Raw genomic sequence first — 24,029 nt, 5'->3', positions numbered from 1 at the left:
ATCTCCTACTTACCTTCCTTTCACAGATATCTCCTACTTACCTTCCTTTCACAGATAACTCCTACTTACCTTCCTTTTGCAGATATCTCCTACTTACCTACCTTTCACAGATATCTCCTACTTACCTTCCTTTCACAGATATCTCCTACTTACCTTCCTTTCACAGATATCTCCTACTTACCTTCCTTTCACAGATAACTCCTACTTACCTTCCTTTCACAGATAACTCCTACTTACCTTCCTTTTGCAGATATCTCCTACTTACCTTCCTATTTTCGGAGCTTCAGATGGCGAATGCTCATGCTTCGGACTCGCAACCCGCTCCTTCCCAATGGGAAGGATGTCCGGGTTGCGATGAGGGATGCTTTCGGATGCCTCCGCCCCTGTCCGGCTACTTTAGCCGGACGTCGGGGCTCTTGTGCGCATCGTTGACCTGTAGGTGGCGCATGCGCAGTCCCGTCACTGCTCCGAAAGGATAAATTTGCTTCTAGAACCAAAAACGTACACAAATTACCAAAGGTAAGGTACAAAATCTCACCAGTCACCGGAGGCAGCACAGCACCTAATTTTTCAAATACTGTACATAGGGTTTGCATCTCAAGCAACAAAAACAAACCTACCTACCGACTGGTATCCATACACTCCAATTGTCCAGAGTTGGATGGGATAGTCCTGCTTCTTGGGCCATGAAAGGAGCGGAGTTTCAGACAAAAATTGGCGCTACTGGTCAGATTGGTGGGGTTTGGATGAATCTGAATGGAATTGGGCATATCAGGGTTGGGCGTATTTTGGGGCTGATTCAATACGGATTGCAATTGCGATCACAATAGTGATTTCACACACAGTCTCACGGCAAAGATATGCTAATGTCTGTGATTGCTATGCCATAAGCAGCCTAACATAAGGACGTCCACTTTACCTTACACACATCCGTAATACTTAGCAAGACTGCGAAACCATCGGTAGCATTGAGTACAATCGCAGCCTCACACACACTTTCACAGGCTGTGACCTTATGTAGGAATTCTAACCTCGTCGCACGCAGTGAGTACACAAGCTGCGTATGGCATTGCAGTGGCTAATCTATGCACGCCCCTGCAATGGCGTTCAAACGCACTGACACGCCTGTGTTTCGCCAACCACCCTCCCATCACCACACCCAAACAGTACTTCCTGTCAATCACTCTGCAATGGGTCTGCGTAGTCACTCGCAGTGGAGTCATACGCATGCGCAGAATGCAAAAATCCTCCGATTGCATGTGTAATCGCAGTTGCGATCGCTGCTGAATCAGCAGTCGATAATCAGGTCCTGTAGACTGTCATGTCATCTACATCCATTCTGTCAACAAGGCAATGACTACATTGAGAAAAGGACTGGATTTAATGGAAGGGTAACCAGGATAGAGAGTTTTCTCTCCATAAACAAAACTAAAGTAAAACTAAAGTAAAGCTTCAGTTTGCATCTGAGTGAAACACAAACTTATGACTTATAGAATAATGTCCACTGGATAGACACCACTTATATAAACTTCTTTGGTCTTAATACACAAAACTATAATAAAAGCTAAATAGCAATCCAGCACCTTTTTACACTGCTGAAGTAGATTTCCCTAGCAATGATAATACTTTGCTCAGAGTCGGGGACAATGGGAGATTTCTATGTGCAAATACCGGGGCTCTCTTTACATACAGTACTGCAGGGGGTGTTGCCATGCCAACTTTGACACCACTTCTCAGAGGCATGATTTGCGACTGAGCCCTGGGAATCAAAACACATTAATAAATGTTTGAACACCTGCCCTGTGTTGGAAATATGTGTGTACATGTGCGGTGGTATGGCAGAGTTATGTACACAACAGTGGATTGCCCCTTGTGCAATGAATAGCCCTTGTTCCTCAACCAGTGGTTTATTTACATACAATGCGGTGCAATCGTACTCACAGTTACACTGGTTGATGGAGCGGAGCTTGATCAGAGATGGAGTGATATACAGTTCTACATATATACAGTGCATAAACTGTAGCTATACGGTAGCACTGCAGGATGCTGGAACAGCGGTATTGCGTATTACACACTGAGTCTCTCTGGAGCCTTTTAGGAGATGTCCGTCTCCCACACAGTGGCAATATTGCGCTGTGTGTCTGCACTAGTTACGTCGGCGGCCATCTTAGTAAGGTAATAAAGCCTCCCCTCAGGAACAAACATGAGTCTGCGCAGCATTGCACTCTATTCTCTACACCCTGGTCCCTCATGTCGCTGCAAATTAGGGCTGTTACATCACTATAGGCATGGCCAAAAGTTCTGAGAATGACAAGTATTGGTTTTCACGAAGTTTGCTGCTTCAGTGTTTTTAGACCTTTTTGTCAGATGTTACTATGGTATACTGAAGGAAAATTACAAGCATTTCATAACTGTCAAAGGCTTTTATTGACAATTACATTAAGTTTATGCAGAGAGTCAATATTTGCAGTGTTGACCATTCTTTTTCAAGACCTCTGTAATTCGCCCTGGCATGCTGTCAATCAACTTCTGGGCCACATACTGACTGATGGCCGCCCATTCTTACCTAATCAATGCCTGGAGTTTGTCAGAACTTGTGGGTTTTTGTTTGTCCATCCGCCTCTTGAGGATTGACCACAAGTTCTCAATGGGATAAAGGTCTGGGGAATTTCGTGGCCATGGACTAAAAATTTCAATGTTTTGTTCCTTGAGACAGTTATCACTTTTGCCTTATTGCAAGGTGCTCCATCATGCTGGAAAAGGCATTGTTCATCACCAAACTGTTCTTGGATGGTTGGGAAATTGCTCTTGGAGGATGTTTTAGTACCATTCTTTATTCAAGGCAAAATTGTGAGTGATCCCACTTCCTTGGCTGAGAAGCAACCCCACACATGATAGGTCTCAGGATGCTTTACTGTTGACATGACACAGGAAGAAGACTTTTGGAGGATGGCTTGGTGCCAAGAAGGGCAGCAAAGATGCCACGTCTCTGCAGGAAAGACATCAGGGACAGACTGATATTCTGCAAAAGGTACAGGGAATGGACTGCAGAGCTGAGGCAGGGCCGCAACTAGGGGGGGGGCTAGAGGTGCACGTGCACCGGGTGCCAGAATGCAGGCGGTGAAAAAGGGCTGACTCGCGGTGGCTTGGGGGCTACAGATTCAGAAAATGGCCATCCAAAAATGGCCACCGCCAAGGAGGAGACAGATGCTAGAGGTCCTTACTGGACTGGTGTCAGGTTAATATGTAAGTGGCACTTTGGTAATAGGCATTACAGTGTGTGGCATAATGTGTAATGGGCATTATGGTGTATGGAATAATGTAAGTCACTATACCAGGGACGTCTGACTAGTGCACTGCCTTATGGAGGAGCAAGGACAAAATCCAGGTACGGGAAGGGAGGGGGCGCAAAATTACTGCTTTGCACCAGGTGACAGATATCCTAGTTTCGGCCCTGGCTGAGGACTGGGGTAAAGTTATTTTCTCTGATGAATCCCCTTTAAGATTGTTTGGGTCATGCAGAAAGGATCATACTGACACACTGTGATTCGTAGACAGACAGCACGGAAACCACGGGAATAGTCCTAATATATGTGTACAAGTAGTGGTGTAATCGTGATAATTGCCCCAAGATATGTGTGCATGTATAACAGTGTAATTGTGTGGGAATAGCACTTTGGAATGAGAAAGATTAAGAAACTAATGTGATTTCTATGTCTAGAAGAAGAGACTGATTAGTGTGTGTGACATATATCCACCAATTTAGAGCTTACCCAAGCTAAGCAAAAACAGCAGGGTGAAGTCAACTAATTAACATACAGGGAGCTATGCAAATATCGTTTTCCCTGGCTGCAGGATAAGTGCATTCATGCATACATAAAACCGCACATGTAGTTTCTCTTACGGAGAACTGCTATTCTTTAGCTTAACTACGTATGTACTAAACAAATGACTTGTTAACCCAGGAACAATCTAACTCTGTTGATGTCATAAACTGTCTGTGTTAAACATATGGGAATCATTAACTGAACGGACACCACGAAGAACCCTATGAACATAGCTCCTTTTTAAAGCTGCTTTCAAAGACAATGTGTTATGCCTAGAAAGGACTAAATATTCTGATTACGGTTTTCAGGATAAATGTGTCTAGCAACATAGGCCCTGATTCAGAGCCGGACGCAAGTGGCTGCTCGTTCGCTCCGAGCGATGTTTGCCCAACTGCGCATGCGTACGGATCGTAATACGCATGCGCGAACCACTCAGTGCGGCCGAAATTCATGTGCTCGCAAAATAGCGAATGCCTGATAATTTGAGTGACAGAAAGAGGCGTATGTGGGTGGTAACAGGGGAAGGTGCTTGAAAACGGGGAGTGGAGATCCGATCGCAGGCGTGCTTAAAGGTCAAAACGGGCGTTTTATGGGTGTGCATAATTAAAACAGCAGCGTCATTGACCACGTCACTGGGTTATTTTAGAGCCAGAACTGCTCGCAAAATTGTGGTAGCAAAAACCAACCACAAGAATAGCGAGCAGCTCATACCCTGGTCGATGTACTCGATTAATCTAATAAATAGCGGACATGACGTAGGATGCGAGCGGCCAGGGGGCGTAGTTTCCCAAAAAATGACCGCAAGTTTTGTACGCTCATTCAGACCTAGAGGCGTGAACAGACCGCAAACAGCGAACGGTTCATTTGAATAGCCACCCCTATTTTCTTGACGAGCGAGCGCAAATAGCGTCCAGCTCTGAATCAGGCCCTTAGTCGTATCATATATACAATAAAAAATATTTTCAAATATAGACACATTAGCGGGTGCAGCAGTTAACATATGGATATGCATTAAGTGAAAGTATATTGTCATTACTTCAAGCTTTTGGATCATACACACTCGAGCAGCAATATATCTAATAAGGAGATATACAGTCAGGTGCATAAATATTGGGACATTGGGCCTGATTCAGACCCACTCGCGAGCGGCTGTACGCTCGCAAGTGGGTCGATGGTCTGCACTGAGCATGCGCACGACGGAGGGAGCTCCGTCGTGCGCATGCGCCAGACACGACGAGCGAAGGACTTTCCTTCGCTCGTTGTGTCCGATCAAAGGGGGCGTGCTGTCAATGTTGATTGACAGCACGCCCCCTTTGGTGGGCGTGCCGGGGGCGTGCCTCCCTGACGGGGGCGTTCCCACGGGAACGCCTCCCGTCAGAAGCCGGCCCACTGACATCACTAGTGATGTCAGTGGGAGTGATTTTGGCTCTGATAGAGCCAAAATCACTCCGGAGCTTGCGGTTGAAAACCTCAACCGCAGGCTCCGGCTCGCAATTTCGATGGTCGCGATGGTCACGACCATCGCGGCCATCAAAATGCACGCTCGTATAGCCTGTGGGTGGTGACCCACAGCTATACGAGCGTCCAGGAGGACGCTCCATGAAAAAGGAGCCCGGCCCTCATGCAGAGCGTGCGCTCTGCTCAGAGCGTACGGCTCTGAATGAGGGCCTTTGACAGAATTGTCATATTTTGGCCTCTATTCACCACCACAATGGCTTTGAAGTGAAACAAACAAGATGTGCTTTAACTGCAGACTTTCAGATTTAATTTGAGGGTAATTACATCCAAATCAGGTGAACGGTGTAGGAATTACAACGGTTTCTATATGTGCCTCCCACTTTTTAAGGGGCCAAAAGTAATGGGACTATCAACTCAAAAGCTATTTCATGGACAGGTGTGGGCTATTCCCTTATTATTTCATTATCAATTAAGCAGGTAAAAGGTCTGGAGTTGATTCTAGGAGTGACATTTGCATTTGGAATCAGTTGCTGTCGACTCTCAATATGAGATCCAAAGAGCTGTCACTATCAGTGAAGCAAGCCATCATTAGGCTGAAAAATCAAAACAAACCCATCAGAGAGATAGCAAAAACATTAGGTGTGGCCAAATCAACTGTTTGGAACATTCTTAAAAAGAAAGAACGCACGGGAGAGCTCAGCAACACCAAAAGACCCGGAAGACCACGGAAAACAACTGTGGTGGATGACAGAAGAATTATTTCCCTGGTGAAGAAAAACCCCTTCACAACAGTTGGCCAAATCAAGAACACTCTCCAGGAGGTAGGTGTATATGTGTCAAAGTCAACAATCAAGAGAAGACTTCAGAAGAGTGAATATAGAGGGTTCACCACAAGATGTAAACCATTGGTGAGCCACAAAAACAGGAAGACCAGATTAGAGTTTGCCAAACAACATCTAAAAAAGCCATTACAGTTCTGGAACAACATCCTATGGACAGATGAGACAAAGATCAACTTGTACCAGAGTGATGGGAAGAGAAGAGTATGGAGAAGGAAAGGAACTGCTCATGATCCAAAACATACCACCTCATCAGTGAAGCATGGTGGTGGTAGTGTCATGGCGTGGGCATGTATGGCTGCCAATGGAACTGGTTCCCTTGCATTTATTGATGATGTGACTGCTGACAAAAGCAGCAGAATGAATTCTGAAGTGTTTCGGGCAATATTATATGCTCATATTCAGTCAAATACTTCAGAACTCATTGGACGGCGCTTCACAGTGCAGATGGACAATGACCCGAAGCATACTGCAAAAGCAACCAAAGAGTTTTTTAAGGCTAAAAAGTGGAATGTTATGCAATGGCCAAGTCAATCCCCTGACCTGAATCCGATTGAGCATGCATTTCACTTGATGAAGACAAAACTGAAGGGAAAATGCCCCAAGAACAAGCAAGAACTGAAGACATTTGCAGTAGAGGCCTGGCAGAGCATCACCAGGGATGAAACCCAGCGTCTGGTGATGTCTATGCATTCCAGACTTCAGGCTGTAATTGCCTGCAAAGGATTTGCAACAAAGTATTAAAAAGTGAAAGTTAGATTTAGGATTGTTTAGTTTGTCCCATAACTTTTGGCCCCTTAAAAAGTGGGAGGCACATATAGAAACCGTTGTAATTCCTACACCATTCACCTGATTTGGATGTAATTACCCTCAAATTAAATCTGAAAGTCTGCAGTTAAAGCACATCTTGTTTGTTTCATTTCAAAGCCATTGTGGTGGTGAATAGAGGCCAAAATATGAAAATTCTGTCAATGTCCCAATATTTATGCACCTGACTGTATCTACTACATAAAAGCGAAAATTTGTACCTCTGTCTTTCTATACAAATCCAGTTTACAAGTCAAGATCGTGAAATTTTACATACGAGTGTATTAAAACTAGGAGTGTGCATTGGCCACTTTTCGTGTTTTGGTTTTGGATCTGGATCTTTCTTCATGTTTTGGATCTGGATTGGTTTTGCCAAAACCACCCTTCCGTGTTTTGGGTTCTGGGTTTTGTGTTTTGGATCTGTATTTTTTTGAAAAAAAGCATATAAACAGCTAAAATCACATAATTTGTGGGTTTTTCTGCTCCTATGCTATTATTAACCTCAATATCCTTAATTTCCACTCATTTCCAGTCTATTCTGAACACCTCACACCTCACAAAAGTGTTTTTATGTCCAAAAGGTTGCACCAAGGTAGCTGATGCTAAGCGGCATGAGTGGGCGGCACAAACACGTGGCCCATCTAGGAGTGACACTGCAGTGGCAGACAGGATGGCAGTTTGAAAAACTAGGCCCCAAACAGTACATAATGCAAAGAAAAAAAAAAGAGGTGCAAGATGGAATTGTTCTTGGGCCCTCCCACCCACCCTTATGTTGTATAAATAGGACATGCACACTTTAACAAACCAATCATTTCAGCGCCAGGGTCTGCCACACGACTGTGGCTGAAATGATTGGTTCGTTTGGGCCCCCACAAAACAAGCTGGCAATTAATCTGTCCCAGCACAAACTGGCTCTACGGAGGCAAGATGTCGTCCTCATCCACCGATTCCTCACCCTCTTCAGTGTTGTGTTCATCCTCATCCTCACAGAGTATTAATTCGTCCCCGCTGGAAACCACCACCACAGGTCCCTCTGTATGTTCTGGAGGCTGGTCTCCCTGGAAGAGTTGATAATTCATTTTTATGAACATCATATTCTCCACGTTTTGTGGAAGCAAACTCCTACGCCTTTCGCTGTCAAGGTTCCCGGCTGCACTAAACACTCTTTCGGAGTACACACTGGAGGGGTGGCAACTCAGGTAAAATAGAGCCAGTTTGTACAGGGGCCTACAAATTGCCTCTTTTTCCTGCCAGTACAGGTACGGACTGTCTGACATCCCTACTTGGATGCTGTCACCAATGTAATCCTCCACCATTTTGTCAATGGTGACAGTATCATATGCAGTGACAGTAGACATGTCAGAAATTGTTGGCACGTCCTTCAGTCCAGACTAGATGTCCAAACCGGCCCTTGACTTATGACACAGGTGCACGCTTGGCGCTGCTGCTGTGTTGATGCACGTGCGGCTACTGCGCATACATTTCGCACACAAACACAGATAAAAGAATTGTTTATTTTTTGTGGAGCGCACTTTGGGGGTTACACCACCCTTTAACAGACTTATGGGACACAGGCGCACACTAGGCGCTGCTCCTTTGTTGATGCACGTACAGTACATACAATTGACAAACACAGAAGAAAATCTTTTATTTTTGTTGGAGCACACTTTGGGGGTTACACCACCCTTTAACAGACAGACGCACGCTTGGCGCTGCTGCTTTGAGGATGCAGGTGCGGCTACTGCGCATACATTTCACACACAAACACAGAAAAAAAGTAGATTATTTTATTTTGTTGGAGCACACTTTGGGGGTTACACCACCCTTTAACAGACAGACACACGCTGGGCGCTGCTGCTTTGTGGATGCAGGGGCGGCTACTGCGCATACATTTCACACACAAACAGAAAAAAAGTAGATTATTTTATTTTGTTGGCGCACACTTTGGGGCTTACACCACCCTTTAATAGACAGACACACATTTGGCGCTGCTACTTTGAGGATGCAGGTGCGGCTACTGCGCATAAATTTCACACACAAACACAGAAAAAAAGAAGATTATTTTATTTTGTTGGAGCACACTTTGGGGGTTACACCACCCTTTAATAGACAGATGCACGCTTGGCGTTGCTGCTTTGAGGATGCACGTGCGGCTACTGCGCATATATTTCACATACAAACATAGAAAAAAAGAAGATCATTTTATTTTCTTGGAGCGCACTTTGGGGGTTACACCACCCTTTAACAGACAGATGCACGCTTGGTGCTGCTGCTTTGAGGATGCAGGTGCAGCTACAGCCTATGCAATTCACAAAGACAGAAAAAAAAAGAAGAATTTTTTATTTTTTGTGGAGCGCACTTTAGGGGTTACGCCACCCTTTAACAGACAGACGCACGCTTGGCGCTGCTGCTTTGAGGATGCAGGTGCAGCTACTGCGCATTCATTTCACACACAAACACAGAAAAAGATTATTTTATTTTGTTGGAGTGCACTTCGGGGGTTACACTACCCTTTAACAGACAGAAGCACGCTTAGCGCTGCTGCTTTCAAGTTGCAGGTGCGGCTGCAGCCCACACAATTCACAAAGATAGAAAAAAAAGAAGAATTTTAAATTTTTTGCCGAGCGCACTTTGGGGGTTACACCACCCTTTAACAGACAGGCGCACGCTTGGCACTGCTACTTTGAGGATGCAGGTGCGGCTACTGTGGATACATTTCGCACACAAACACAGAAAAAAATATTTTTTTATTTTTTGTGGAGCGCACTTTGGGGGTTACACCACCCTAAAAACAGACAAAGACACGCTTGGCGCTGCTTCTTTGAGGATGCAGGTGCAGCTACTGCGCATACATTTCACACACAAACACAGAAAAAAGATTATTTTATTTTGTTGGAGCGCACTTTGGGGGTTACACCACCCTTTAACAGACAGACGCACGCTTGGCACTGCTCCTTTGTTGATGCACGTGCAGCCACAGTGCACTCAATTCACAAACACAGAAAAAATTTTTTATTTTGTTTGGAGTGCAGTGTGGGGGTTACAGCACCCTTTAACGGTCAAGCCAGCCGGCCCTTTACTTATGACACAGGCGCACGCTTGGAGTTACTTTGTCGATGCATTTGCGGCTACTGCGCACACAATTCACAAACACAAAAAAAATATATATTTTTTTTTTGGAGTGCACTTTGGGGGTTACAGCACCCTTTAATGGACAAGCCAGCCGGCCCTTGATTTATGACACAGGCGCACGCTTGGCGTTATTTTGTTGATGCACATGCGGCTACTGCGCACACAATTCACAAACAGAAAAAAAAATTCATTTTTTTTGGAGTGCACTTTGGGGGAGCACCCCTGATGCACAGTTCACCCCCTGGACAACACTACAGCACCCCTCTAAGACTACAGCCTTTATGAGATACTGCACAACACAGTCCAGCCAGCCCCTATAGACTTTGGAGTGGACACAGCCCCTATGGACAACTGACTGCACAACACAGCCCAGCCAGCCCCTATGGACAACAGCAGCACAACACAGCCCAGCCAGCCTCTATGGACAACAGCAGCACAACACAGCCCAGTCAGCCCCTATGGACTGAGTGGTCACAGCCCCTATGTACAACAGCAGCACAACACAGCCCATCCAGCCCTAGCTCCCACCCTCCCTCTTCAATGTCCACAGCCGGAGTGAGAAATGGCGCCAACGCGGGGACCTTTTATAGAATCCAAAACCCGCGAGGTCCGGAAGGCGGGATGATGACGTTTTGCCTCGATTTCAGATCCGAGTCAGGCGGGAAAAGTCGAGCCTGACTCGGATACGACTCAGATCGGGGGGCTCGGGGAGGTTCGGATTTCAGAAATCCGAACCCGCTCCTCCCTAATTAAAACACGGCCAAGGCAACAAAAAAAATGTGAAAATCGAAATTAATTACTGTTAATTTTTAATTCATCAAAAACCACAATTTTTGCTGTATGCTCATTGTGGGGCCTTGCACTCAGTACTGCTGTCTGCTGCCTCCAGTGGTGATATTTAAGAACTTTCTTATCTCTACTATTTATACTATTTCTGTCCTTCTGTCTAGGGATGGACATCGGAAGCCCACCATCATATGATGGCAGTGCTTCCACCATTGAATCTTTTGATGCAATGGTAACTAACCATCGCATCAAAAGCATTCAATAGTAAAAACTATTCATATGAATAGAAAAGGGGCGGGTTTGGGGGAGGGGCTCGGACACGAAACAGCAACAACAAAAAAAACCCAGGCAAGGCAGGCAGAGCTGACTGAGGACGAGGAGGAGAATGAGACACACTGTCACTGCCATGCTGCTGCTGCTGTGGGCACTAAAGAAACAAGAAACTGAAGTCTAAAAACATTATTAAATATACTTATAACACACAGAAAACAAAGCTCTTAAAGCACCAGCAGAGAAATCACTCTCCATCTCTGCTGGTGTAAACGTTGTTAGCTGTCACTCTGTGTCTGTGAGTGACTGCTGGTGCTTGGCCAGGGCTGCACACTGATTGGCTCTCACAGTCTCAGAGAGCCAATCAGAGCTAGCAGAGTGTGGAGGGAGGGACAGGTCTGAGGCAGTGAGAGACAGCCTCCAACGATCCCAGCAGCATGAGCCAGAAAGGTTATCAGAGGCAGAGACACAGCACACAGCAGCCAGGGGAGGCAGAGGTTATAGTATTTATAGAAAAGAAGCCACCATCGAAACACCGTTGAATGATTACCATTCGATGGCAGCAAACATAGGAATGCTGCCATCAAATGGTAAAAACACTAACATCGGAAGAAAAACATTGAGGGTCAGTAAACATCGACCATCAATGTCCATCCCTACTTCTGTCCTTCTGTCTTTCTATACAAATTCACAGTTTACAAGCCAAGATTGTGAAATTTTACATACGAGCATATTAAAACACGGCCGAGGCAAGTAAAAAAATTTGAAATTGAAATTAATTACTGTTCATTTTTAATTAATTAAAAACCTTAATTTTTGCTGTACGCTCATTGTGGGGCCTCACGGCATATGGGTAGGGCCTCGGAGCAAGCGTTTTGTGTTGTCATGTTTTGTCATGATCTTAATGTTTATTATGGAAGAGAGCTTTAGCAGGCTTTGCCAGCATTCTCAGCTCTCTGACTAGACCAAATTACGAAACAACATTCACTTCTTTCAAAATATTACACATGGAATGCTTCTCGAAAAGTTTTTATGCGCAGAAAACAGGGAGTCGCTGTAGATGGTCATCCTGGTATCAGAGCAACAGAAGCTCTTGGTCGTGTTTACGCTGTACATCCGACAAATTTTGAATGCTTCTATCTCCGAAGTTTGCTTTACACCATTGCAGATCCTAAGAAGGAAGACCTTAGGACTGTTGATGGGGAAGATTGTCACACTTTTCGTGAGGCCTGCCTAAGGAGAGGTTGGTTGGAGGATGATGTGTAAACAAACATTCTTAAAATCCCAGGCACCGCCCGGTACTCCAGCTAGTAAATATATATATATATATATATTAGGGGTGAGCGGGTTCGGATTTCTGAAATCCGAACCCCCCCGAGCCCCCCCGATCCGAGTCCGATCCGAGTCAGGCTCGACTTTTCCCGCCTGACTCGGATCTGACATCGAGGCAAAACGTCATCATCCCGCCTTCCGAGTCTCGCGGGTTTTGGATCCTATATAAGGTACCCGCGTCGGCGCCATTTTCTCACTCGGCTGTGGACAGTGAAGAGGGAGGGTGGGAGTTAGTGCTGTGTAGTGTAGTGTAGTGTAGTGCTGCTGTTGTCCACTACTTCAAAGTCCATAGGGGCTGGCTGTGTTGTGCTGTGCTGCTGTTGTTAATAGGGGCTGTGTCCACTACTTCAAAGTCCATAGGGGCTGGCTGGACTGTGTTGTGCAGTCAGTTCCAAAGTCCTGTGCAGTGTCCCAGTCCTAAAGGGGTGCTGTAGTGTTGTCCAGGGGGTGCTCTGTCCATCAGGGGTGCTCCCCCCAAGTGCTAAAAAAATAATATATTTTCTGTGTTTGTGAATTGTGTGCGCAGTAGCCGCACGTGCATCAACAAAGTAGTGCCAAGCGTGCGCCTGTGTCATAAGTAAAGGGCCGGCTGGCTTGACCGTTAAGGGTGCTGTAACCCCCGAAAGTACACTCCAGTCCAAACCAAAAAAAAAATTATTTTCTGTGTTTGTGAATTGTGTGCGCAGTAGCCGCACGTGCATCAACAAAGTAGTGCCAAGCGTGCGCCTGTGTCATAAGTAAAGGGCCGGCTGGCTTGACCGTTAAGGGTGCTGTAACCCCCGAAAGTACACTCCAGTCCAAACCTAAAAAAAAATTATTTTCTGTGTTTGTGAATTGTGTGCGCAGTAGCCGCACGTGCATCAACAAAGTAGTGCCAAGCGTGCGCCTGTGTCATAAGTAAAGGGCCGGCTGGCTTGACCGTTAAAGGGTGCTGTAACCCCCGAAAGTACACTCCAGTCCAAACCAAAAAAAAATTATTTTCTGTGTTTGTGAATTGTGTGCGCAGTAGCCGCACGTGCATCAACAAAGTAGTGCCAAGCGTGCGCCTGTGTCATAAGTAAAGGGCCGGCTGGCTTGACCGTTAAGGGTGCTGTAACCCCCGAAAGTACACTCCAGTCCAAACCTAAAAAAAAATTATTTTCTGTGTTTGTGAATTGTGTGCGCAGTAGCCGCACGTGCATCAACAAAGTAGTGCCAAGAGTGCCCCTGTGTCATAAGTAAAGGGCCGGCTGGCTTGACCGTTAAAGGGTGCTGTAACCCCCGAAAGTACACTCCAGTCCAAACCAAAAAAAAATTATTTTCTGTGTTTGTGAATTGTGTGCGCAGTAGCCGCACGTGCATCAACAAAGTAGTGCCAAGCGTGCGCCTGTGTCATAAGTAAAGGGCCGGCTGGCTTGACCGTTAAAGGGTGCTGTAACCCCTGAAAGTACACTCCAGTCCAAACCAAAAAAAAATTATTTTCTGTGTTTGTGAATTGTGTGCGCAGTAGCCGCACGTGCATCAACAAAGTAGTGTCAAGCGTTCACCTGTGTCATAAGTAAAGGGCCGGCTGGCTTGACCGTTAAGGGTGCTGTAACCCCCGAAAGTACACTCCAGTCCAAACCAAAAAAAAATTATTTTCTGTGTTTGTGAATTGTGTGCGCAGTAGCCGCACGTGCATCAACAAAGTAGTGCCAAGCGTGCGCCTGTGTCATAAGTAAAGGGCCGGCTGGCTTGACCGTTAAAGGGTGCTGTAACCCCTGAAAGTACACTCCAGTCCAAACCAAAAAAAAATTATTTTCTGTGTTTGTGAATTGTGTGCGCAGTAGCCGCACGTGCATCAACAAAGTAGTGCCAAGCGTGCGCCTGTGTCATAAGTAAAGGGCCGGCTGGCTTGACCGTTAAGGGTGCTGTAACTCCCGAAAGTACACTCCAGTCCAAACCAAAAAAAAAATTATTTTCTGTGTTTGTGAATTGTGTGCGCAGTAGCCGCACGTGCATCAACAAAGTAGTGCCAAGCGTGCGCCTGTGTCATAAGTAAAGGGCCGGCTGGCTTGACCGTTAAGGGTGCTGTAACCCCCGAAAGTACACTCCAGTCCAAACCAAAAAAAAAATTATTTTCTGTGTTTGTGAATTGTGTGCGCAGTAGCCGCACGTGCATCAACAAAGTAGTGCCAAGCGTGCGCCTGTGTCATAAGTAAAGGGCCGGCTGGCTTGACCGTTAAGGGTGCTGTAACCCCCGAAAGTACACTCCAGTCCAAACCTAAAAAAAAATTATTTTCTGTGTTTGTGAATTGTGTGCGCAGTAGCCGCACGTGCATCAACAAAGTAGTGCCAAGCGTGCGCCTGTGTCATAAGTAAAGGGCCGGCTGGCTTGACCGTTAAAGGGTGCTGTAACCCCCGAAAGTACACTCCAGTCCAAACCAAAAAAAAATTATTTTCTGTGTTTGTGAATTGTGTGCGCAGTAGCCGCACGTGCATCAACAAAGTAGTGCCAAGCGTGCGCCTGTGTCATAAGTAAAGGGCCGGCTGGCTTGACCGTTAAAGGGTGCTGTAACCCCCAAAGTACACTCCAGTCCAAACCAAAAAAAAATTATTTTCTGTGTTTGTGAATTGTGTGCGCAGTAGCCGCACGTGCATCAACAAAGTAGTGCCAAGAGTGCGCCTGTGTCATAAGTAAAGGGCCGGCTGGCTTGACCGTTAAAGGGTGCTGTAACCCACAAAGTACACTCCAGTCCGAACCAAAAAAATTTTTATTTTCTGTGTTTAGCCGCACGTATATATCAAATCGATATAACATAAATGGAGGACCAAACTTTCTCCGATAAAAATAAAATAGAGAAAGATCAAGAACCACTTCCTCCTAGTGCTGAAGCTGCTGCCACTAGTCATGACATAGACGATAACATGCCATCAACGTCGTCTGCCAAGGCCGATGCCCAATGTCATAGTAGAGGGCACATACAATCCCAAATGGCAAAGTTCAGGAAAATGACCTTGAAAAAGACATTTAAATCAGCTGAAGAGAAACGTAAACTTGCCAATATGCCATTTACGACACGGAGTGGCAAGGAACGGCTAAGGTCGATCCCTAGTATGTTCATGACTAGTGGTTCAGCTTCACATGACGATGGAAGCACTCCTCCCACTAAAAAAATCAAAAGAGTTAAGCTGGCAAAAGCACAGCGAAGAACTGTGCTTTCTAAGAAGATATCACAAATCCCCAAAGAGAGTCCAAGTGTGGTGGTGGTTGCGATGCCTGACCTTCCCAGCACTGGACGGGAAGAGGTGGCTCTTTCCACCATTTGCACGCCCCCTGCAAGTGCTGAAAGGAGCACCCACAGTCCACTTGCTGATATGCAAATTGAAGATGTCACTGTTGAAGTACAACAGGATGAGGATACTGGTGTAGCTGGCGCTGAGGAGGAAGTTGGCGAGGAGGATTCTGATGGTGATGTGGTTTGTTTAAATCAGGCTCCGGGGGAGACAGTTGTTGTCCGTGGGATGAAAAAGCCCATCACGGTCATGCCTGGGCAGAAGACCAAACATTCCACCTCTTTGGTCTGGCAATATTTCTATCCAAATCCGGACAACAACTGTCTTGCCATATGTACCATATGTAAAGGTGAAATAAGTAGGGGTAGGGACGTCAACCACCTAGGAACATCCTCCCTTATACGGCACCTGCAGCGCGTTCATAAAAAGTTACTGTCAAGTTCAGAAACTTTGGCTCAGACCGTAAGCAGTCCAGGGACACCTAAATCCCGTTGTCCTGTTGTATCCAAGCGCCTGCAAACCACACCGTCAACTCCCTCCTCGTCAATTTCCTCCTTAGTCAGGATCGGAAGTAGTCCTGCAGGCCATATCACTGGCATGACTGACTCTCCTATCCGGGATTCCTCCGGAGGATCCTGCATTGCTACGCCTACTGCTGCCGCTGCTGCTGTTGCTGCTGCTGCTGGGAGTCGTTCATCATCCCAGAGAGGAAGTAGGAACACCACTACTTTTACTAAACAATTGACCCTCCAACAGTCCTTAGCGAGGAGGATGAAGTACGACAGCAGTCATCCTGAAGCAAAACGTATAACTGAGGCCTTGACTGCTATGTTGGTGTTAGACGTGCGTCCGGTATCCGCCATTAGTGCAGTGGGATTTAGACAATTGATGGAGGTAGTGTGTCCCCGGTTCCAAATCCCGTCTAGATTCCACTTCACTAGGCAGGCGATACCGAGACTGTACAGAAACGTCAGAAAAAGTGTCCTCAGTGTCCTGAAAAATGCCGTTGTACACAATGTCCACTTAACCACGGACATGTGGACAAGTGGAACAGGGCAGACTAAGGACTATATGACTGTGACAGCCCACTGGGTAGATGTATCACCTTACGCAGCAACAGCAGCAGCGTCACCAGTAGCAGCATCTCAGAAACGCCAGCTCGTTACAAGGCAGGCTACGCTGTGTATCACCGGTTTCAGTAAGAGGCACACCGCCGACAACCTCTTAGAGAAACTGAGGGAAATCATCGCCCAGTGGCTTACCCCACTTAGACTCTCCTGGGGATTTGTGATATCTGACAACGCCACCAATATTGTGCGGGCATTACATCTGGGCAAATTCCAGCACGTCCCATGTTTTGCTCACACAATAAACTTGGTGGTGCAGAATTTTCTGAAAAGCGACAGGGGCGTGCAGGAGACGCTTTGGGTGGCCCGAAAAATTTCTGGCCACTTTCGCCATTCAGCGACTGCGTGCCGAAGACTGGAGCGCCAGCAAACACTCTTGAACCTGCCCCGCCATCACCTGAAGCAAGAGGTTGTGACGCGGTGGAACTCAACCCTCTATATGCTTCAGAGGATGGAGGAGCAGCAAAAGGCCATACAAGCCTATACATCCACCTATGACATAGGCAAAGGAGGGGGTATGCACCTGACTCAAGCGCAGTGGAGAATGATTTCCGTGTTGTGCAAGGTTCTCCAGCCCTTCGAACTTGCCACACGTGAAGTCAGTTCAGACACTGCCAGCTTGAGTCAGGTCATTCCCCTCATCAGGCTTTTGCAGAAGCAGCTGGAGAAAGTGAAGGAGGAGCTAAGACGGAGCGATTCCGCTCGGCATGTGGGACTTGTGGATGAAGCCCTTCATTCGCTTTGCCAGGATTCCAGGGTGGTCAATCTGTTGAAATCAGACCACTACGTTTTGGCCACCGTGCTCGATCCTAGGTTTAAAGCCTATGTGGTGTCCCTCTTTCCGGCCGACACAAGCCTGCAGAGGTGCAAAGACCTGCTGGTGAACACACTGTCAGCTGAAGCGGAACGTGACACGTCAACGGCTCCTTCTTCATTTTCTCCTGCAACTGGGGCTGCCAGGAAAAAACTTAGGTATCCTAAGCAACCCGCTGGCGGTGATGCAGGGCAGGCAGGACCAAGTTTGGACATCTGGTCCAGACTGAAGGACCTGGCAACAATTTCTGACATGTCTACTGTCACTGCATATGATACTGTCACCATTGACAGAATGGTGGAGGATTACATCGGTGACAGCATCCAAGTAGGCATGGCAGACAGTCCATACCTGTACTGGCAGGAAAAAGAGGCAATTTGGAGGCCCCTGTACAAACTGGCTCTATTTTACCTGAGTTGCCCCCCCTCCAGTGTGTACTCCGAAAGAGTGTTTAGTGCAGCCGGGAACCTTGTCAGCGAAAGGCGTAGGAGGTTGCTTCCACAGAATGTGGAGAAGATGATGTTCATCAAAATGAATTATCAGCTCTTCCAGGGAGACCAGCCTCCAGAAGGTACAGAGGGACCTGTGGTGGTGGATTCAAGTGGGGACGAGTTAATACTTTGTGAGGATGAGGATGTACACACTGAAGAGGGTGAGGAATCGGTGGATGAGGAGGATGAGGATGACATCTTGCCTCCATAGAGCCAGTTTGTGCAGGGACACATTAATTGCCAGCTTGTTTTGTGGGGGCCCAAACGAACCAATCATTTCAGCCACAGTTGTGTGGCAGACCCTGGCGCTGAAATGATTGGTTTGTTAAAGTGTGCATGTCCTGTTTATACAACATAAGGGTGGGTGGGAGGGCCCAAGGACAATTCCATCTTGCACCTCTTTTTTTTCTTTGCATTATGTACAGTTTGGGGCCTAGTTTTTCAAACTGCCATCCTGTCTGCCACTGCAGTTTCACGCCTAGATGGGTCACGTGTTTGTGCCGCCCACTCGTGTCGCTTAGCATAGTCATCCAGCTACCTCGGTGCAACGTTTTGGACATAAAAAAACTATTGTGAGGTGTGAGGTGTTCAGAATAGACTGGAAATGAGTGGAAATTAAGGTTATTGAGGTTAATAATAGCATAGGAGCAGAAAAACCTACAAATTCTGTGATTTTAGCTGTTTTTATGCTTTTTTAAAAAAAAATACAGATCCAAAACGCAAAACCCAGAACCCAAAACACGGAAGGGTGGTTTTGGCAAAACCAATCCAGATCCAAAACACGAAGAAAGATCCAGATCCAAAACCAAAACACAAAACACGAAAAGTGGCCGGTGCACACCCCTAATATATATATATATATATATATATATATATATTATTATATATGTACTGATTATCCTGGGCAGTTTACAACATAATAAGACACATGACTCTATGAGTTGAATGACCATAATAAACAAATGTCACAAAATATGAGTGCACAGTCTGGACTGAATAAAAACAGCCTGAACTACATTCTGGCTGACAGAGTGAAAATGGAATCCAAAATGACCTTGTAACAAATGTATCGAGCTTGAAATAATAAATTCATTTTTGAACACACACAGTGGAAAGACTACATTATATGTATAAATAAAGACAGCACACATCCGTAGTTTTAAATATCTCTTTATTCACTAAAATTTCTTTTCTTTATCAATCTATGGGGTAAATTTACTAAGATGGGAGTTCTATTAAGAAGTGATGTTGCCCATAGCAACCAATCAGATTCCAGGTATTATCTTCTAGAAGGCGCTAGATAAATGAGTCGAATCTGATTGGTTGCTACTGTATGGGTAACATCACTTATTAAATAGAACTCCCATCTTAGTAAATTTACCACTATGGGCCATATTCAATATGTGACGAAAAGTCTGAATTTATCGCCGATTACGTCATTTTCGCCAGTTTCACTTATCCCCATATTCAATTTCAAAGACTTTTCACAGGCGCAAAAAGTCTTTGTTAAAAAATGGGTATACTGTAAGTTTTCTCCACTGAATAGGTGGCAAAAAAGAGTGCAGAACTGGGGTTTAGGGGTGCAGAATAAAAAAAAATAGCCTGCAGCCTTTGGAATGTCCCCTTAATGTAATCTGTGTAAAAAAAATTCCTTAGGACACCCCAAAAAAGTAACTTTCATTTTCCAGGCTGAAAAAAATGTGGGGGTACAAACTTTAAAACTAGCAAAATTGACTCAGGGGTGGTCCCCAAGTATGCGGCAGGTGTTGTCTAGATTGCGGGTGGTAGCGGCAGGTGGATTTTTGAAGAATTTTTAAAATGACTTTAGGAACTTAAAAATATGCTTACACCCATTTTCATGTACCCCAAATTTGATGGGACTAGTTATTTTTTGCAAAATAAAAACCTAAGTGCTATTCTTTACCCCAACTACCTTCAACAGGCCAAATCGGGGAAACCCATAGTGATTCCCCATGTCAGAACATCTTTTGGGGGGTGACAGCATGATTTGCCCAAAAACTGACAAGACTTTTCGATACTTACCTTTCCACCGGGTCCAGTTTGCGCCGGATACTAAAAGAATACGGGGATAAGCAGGCACGCGCCCGATACTTTATCCCTGAAAAAAATGTCGATGATGTCGAAAACTCCTCTGACTTTTCGCCTCAAATTGAATATGGCCCTATATCTCTACATAATTTTTAACATTATATTTCGCTTGATGACCTTATTTAAGGACATACAGTTATTATAGAAATAAAAAAAAAATTTCAAATACAATAAACAGTGGAACATTAGTACTATTGTCATTACATGTGGACAAGAGGATACTTGTTTTTTAATGCATATCCAATAAAAATTGTTTTTATGCACAGTGCTATTTGAGGATTTGAGTGCACCTAATAAAACTGATTCTCTTTTCTATTGTTAAATCTTGGTCTATATACTTGAATCAATAGGTGGCACCAACAATATTTCAATAGAATTAATACCCTAACTATTGGAAAACATGATATTTAGGATCCTCAATTTGTAATTATTATTTATTTAATAACTTGGTGTGGGAGCACTCTTTCTTTGCAATCTCCAAGCATTGATTAGTTAAGAATGGGCGGCCATCAGTCAGTATGTGGCCCAGAAGTTGATTAACAGCATGCCAGGGCGAATTGCAGAGGTCTTGAAAAAGAAGGGTCAACACTGCAAATATCGACTCTGCATAAACTTAATGTAATTGTCAATAAAAGCCTTTGACACTTATGAAATGCTTGTAATTTTACTTCAGTATACCATAGTAACATCTGACAAAAAGGTCTAAAAACACTGAAGCAGCAAACTTTGTGAAAAACAATACTTGTGTCATTCTCAAAACTTTTGGCCATGGCTGTACACTCACCTGGAAAGCTCTTCCCACTAATACTCTCTCCATTATTCCAAAAGGTGTGCAATCGGGAAGCCGACTGCCTAAATACCGGCAGCCGGCTTCCCGACTGTCATATTCCGGCAAGGGTGAAATGCCGGGCATCTAGATGTAGACGCCCGGCATTTCCCCGACGCCGGGAGACCGATCGTAGTGATGCCGGGCGCCGAGAGCGGACAGCCGCGGGGGGGAGGGTTAGGTTTAGGGCTCCCGAGGGGGACTTAGGGTTAGGCACCGCCCCGGGAGGGTTAGGCTAGGGGGAGGGAGGGTTAGACACCCCCGGGGGGGACTTAGGGTTAGGCACCCCCCGGGGGACTTAGGTTTAGGCAGCGGGGAAGGGGATGGCGCCGAGAGCGGACAGCCGCGGGGGGGAGGGTTAGGTTTAGGGCTCCCGAGGGGGACTTAGTGTTAGGCACCGCCCCGGGAGGGTTAGGCTAGGGGGAGGGAGGGTTAGACACCCCCGGGGGGGACTTAGGGTTAGGCACCCCCCGGGGGACTTAGGTTTAGGCAGCGGGGAAGGGGATGGTTAGGGTTAGGCACTTAGAGGGGGGATTAGGGTTAGGCACTTGGGGAGAGGTTAGGGTTAGGCACCCCTAAGGAGGGTTAGGGTTAGGGGGGTTAGGTTAGTAGATGCTCACCTATCAATGATCGGGATTTCCTGCGCTGTCGGCCTTCCGCTGCTCGGAACTCTGCTGATGTCGGGCTGCCGCTGCCGGAAATTGAACCGCCATGCGGCCAGCGGAATTTCATACCGATTCCATTCCAAAATGTCCAGTGAGACCACCAGATACAGGATGAATATATATATACAGTCAGGTCCATAAATATTGGGACATTGACAGAATTTTCAGATTTTGGCCTCTATTCACCACCACAATGGTTTTGAAATGAAACAAACAAGATGTGATTTAACTGCAGACTTTCAGATTTAATTTGAGGGTAATTACATCCAAATCGGGCGAATGGTGTAGGAATTACAACAGTTTCAATATGTGCCTCCCACTTTTTAAGGGACCAAAAGTAATGGGACTATCAACTCAAAAGCTATTTCATGGACAGGTGTGAGCTATTCCCTCGTTATTTCATTATCAATTAAGCAGGTAAAAGGTCTGGAGTTGATTCTAGGTGTGACATTTGCATTTGGAATCAGTTGCTATCAACTCTCAATATGAGATCCAAAGAGCTGTCACTATCAGTGAAGCAGGCCATCATTAGGCTGAAAAATCAAAACAAACCCACCAGAGAGATAGCAAAAACATTAGGTGTGGCCAAATCAACTGTTTGGAACATTCTTAAAAAGAAAGAATGCACCGGAGAGCTCAGCAACACCAAAAGACCCGGAAGACCATGGAAAACAACTGTGGTGGATGACAAAAGAATTATTTCCCTGGTGAATAAAAAACCCCTTCACAACAGTTGGCCAAATCAAGAACACTCTCCAGGAGGTAGATGTATATGTGTCAAAGTCAACAATCAAGAGAAGATTTCACAAGAGTGAATATAGAGGGTTCACCACAAGATGCAAACCATTGGTGAGCCACAAAAACAGGAAGACCAGATTAGAGTTTGCCAAACAACATCTAAAAAAGCCATTACAGTTCTGGAACAACATCCTATGGACAGATGAGACAAAGATCAACTTGTACCAGAGTGATGGGAAGAGAAGAGAAGGAAAGGAACTGCTCATGATCCAAAACATACCACCTCATCAGTGAAGCATGGTGGTGGTAGTGTCATGGCGTGGGCATGTATGGCTGCCAATGGAACTGGTTCCCTTGTATTTATTGATGATGTGACTGCTGACAAAAGTAGCAGAATGAATTCTGAAGTGTTTCGGGCAATATTATATGCTCATATTCAGTCAAATACTTCAGAACTCATTGGACGGCGCTTCACAGTGCAGATGGACAATGACACGAAGCATACTGCATAAGCAAGCAAGGAGTTTTTTAAGGCTAAAAAGTGGAATGTTATGCAATGGCCAAGTCAATCCCCTGACCTGAATCCGATTGAGCATGCATTTCACTTGATGAAGACAAAACTGAAGGGAAAATGCCCCAAGAACAAGCAGGAACTGAAGACATTTGCAGTAGAGGCCTGGCAGAGCATCACCAGGGATGAAACCCAGCGTCTGGTGATGTCTATGCGTTCCAGGCTTCAGGCTGTAATTGCCTGCAAAGGATTTGCAACAAAGTATTAAAAAGTGAAAGTTAGATTTAGGATTGTTTCGTTTGTCCCATTACTTTTGACCCCTTAAAAAGTGGGAGGCACATATAGAAACCGTTGTAATTCCTACACCGTTCACCTGATTTGGATGTAATTACCCTCAAATTAAATCTGAAAGTCTACAGTTAAAGCACATCTTGTTTGTTTCATTTCAAAGCCATTGTGGTGGTGAATAGAGGCCAAAATATGAAAATTCTGTCAATGTCCCAATATTTATGGACCTGACTGTATATATACCCCACTCTACCTCCCATCAATCCTAGCTGGAGAAAGAGAATACTACATTGAGGTTTCTTTCACAGTTTTATGGTGTTATTTTATATATCATTGGCTCCATCTACTAACATACATGATACTGCTATAGATGGAAAGTGGTAGATATTTGTTAGACTTATGAGTTTCCTCCGTGTAATCATTACTATACGTTATAATTCCATCTGTATAATTTAAGGCACACTTTCAAAGTCTAAAGGGTATAATTATTTGCTAAAGTGTGGGTTTTTAGAAGTGGAGATGTTGCCCATAGCAACCAATCAGATTCTAGCTATTATCTTCTAGAATGTGCTAGATACATGTTAAGTAGAATCTAATTGGTTGCTATGGGCAACATCCCCACTTCTAAAAATCCGCACTTTAGTAAAAATACCCCTAAGCATGGTTTGTTTTTATTGTACAGCAGATGTGCATATCACCTATCACTGCTCATATATGTTAAATTATTTGTTTAGGGAAAGATACTAGTAACAGT

The sequence above is a fragment of the Taudactylus pleione genome, unplaced genomic scaffold (assembly GCF_031769625.1).
Source record: "Taudactylus pleione unplaced genomic scaffold, aTauple2 ptg000198l, whole genome shotgun sequence".
NCBI lineage: Eukaryota > Metazoa > Chordata > Amphibia > Anura > Myobatrachidae > Taudactylus > Taudactylus pleione.
This window is presented reverse-complemented; position numbering follows the sequence as displayed.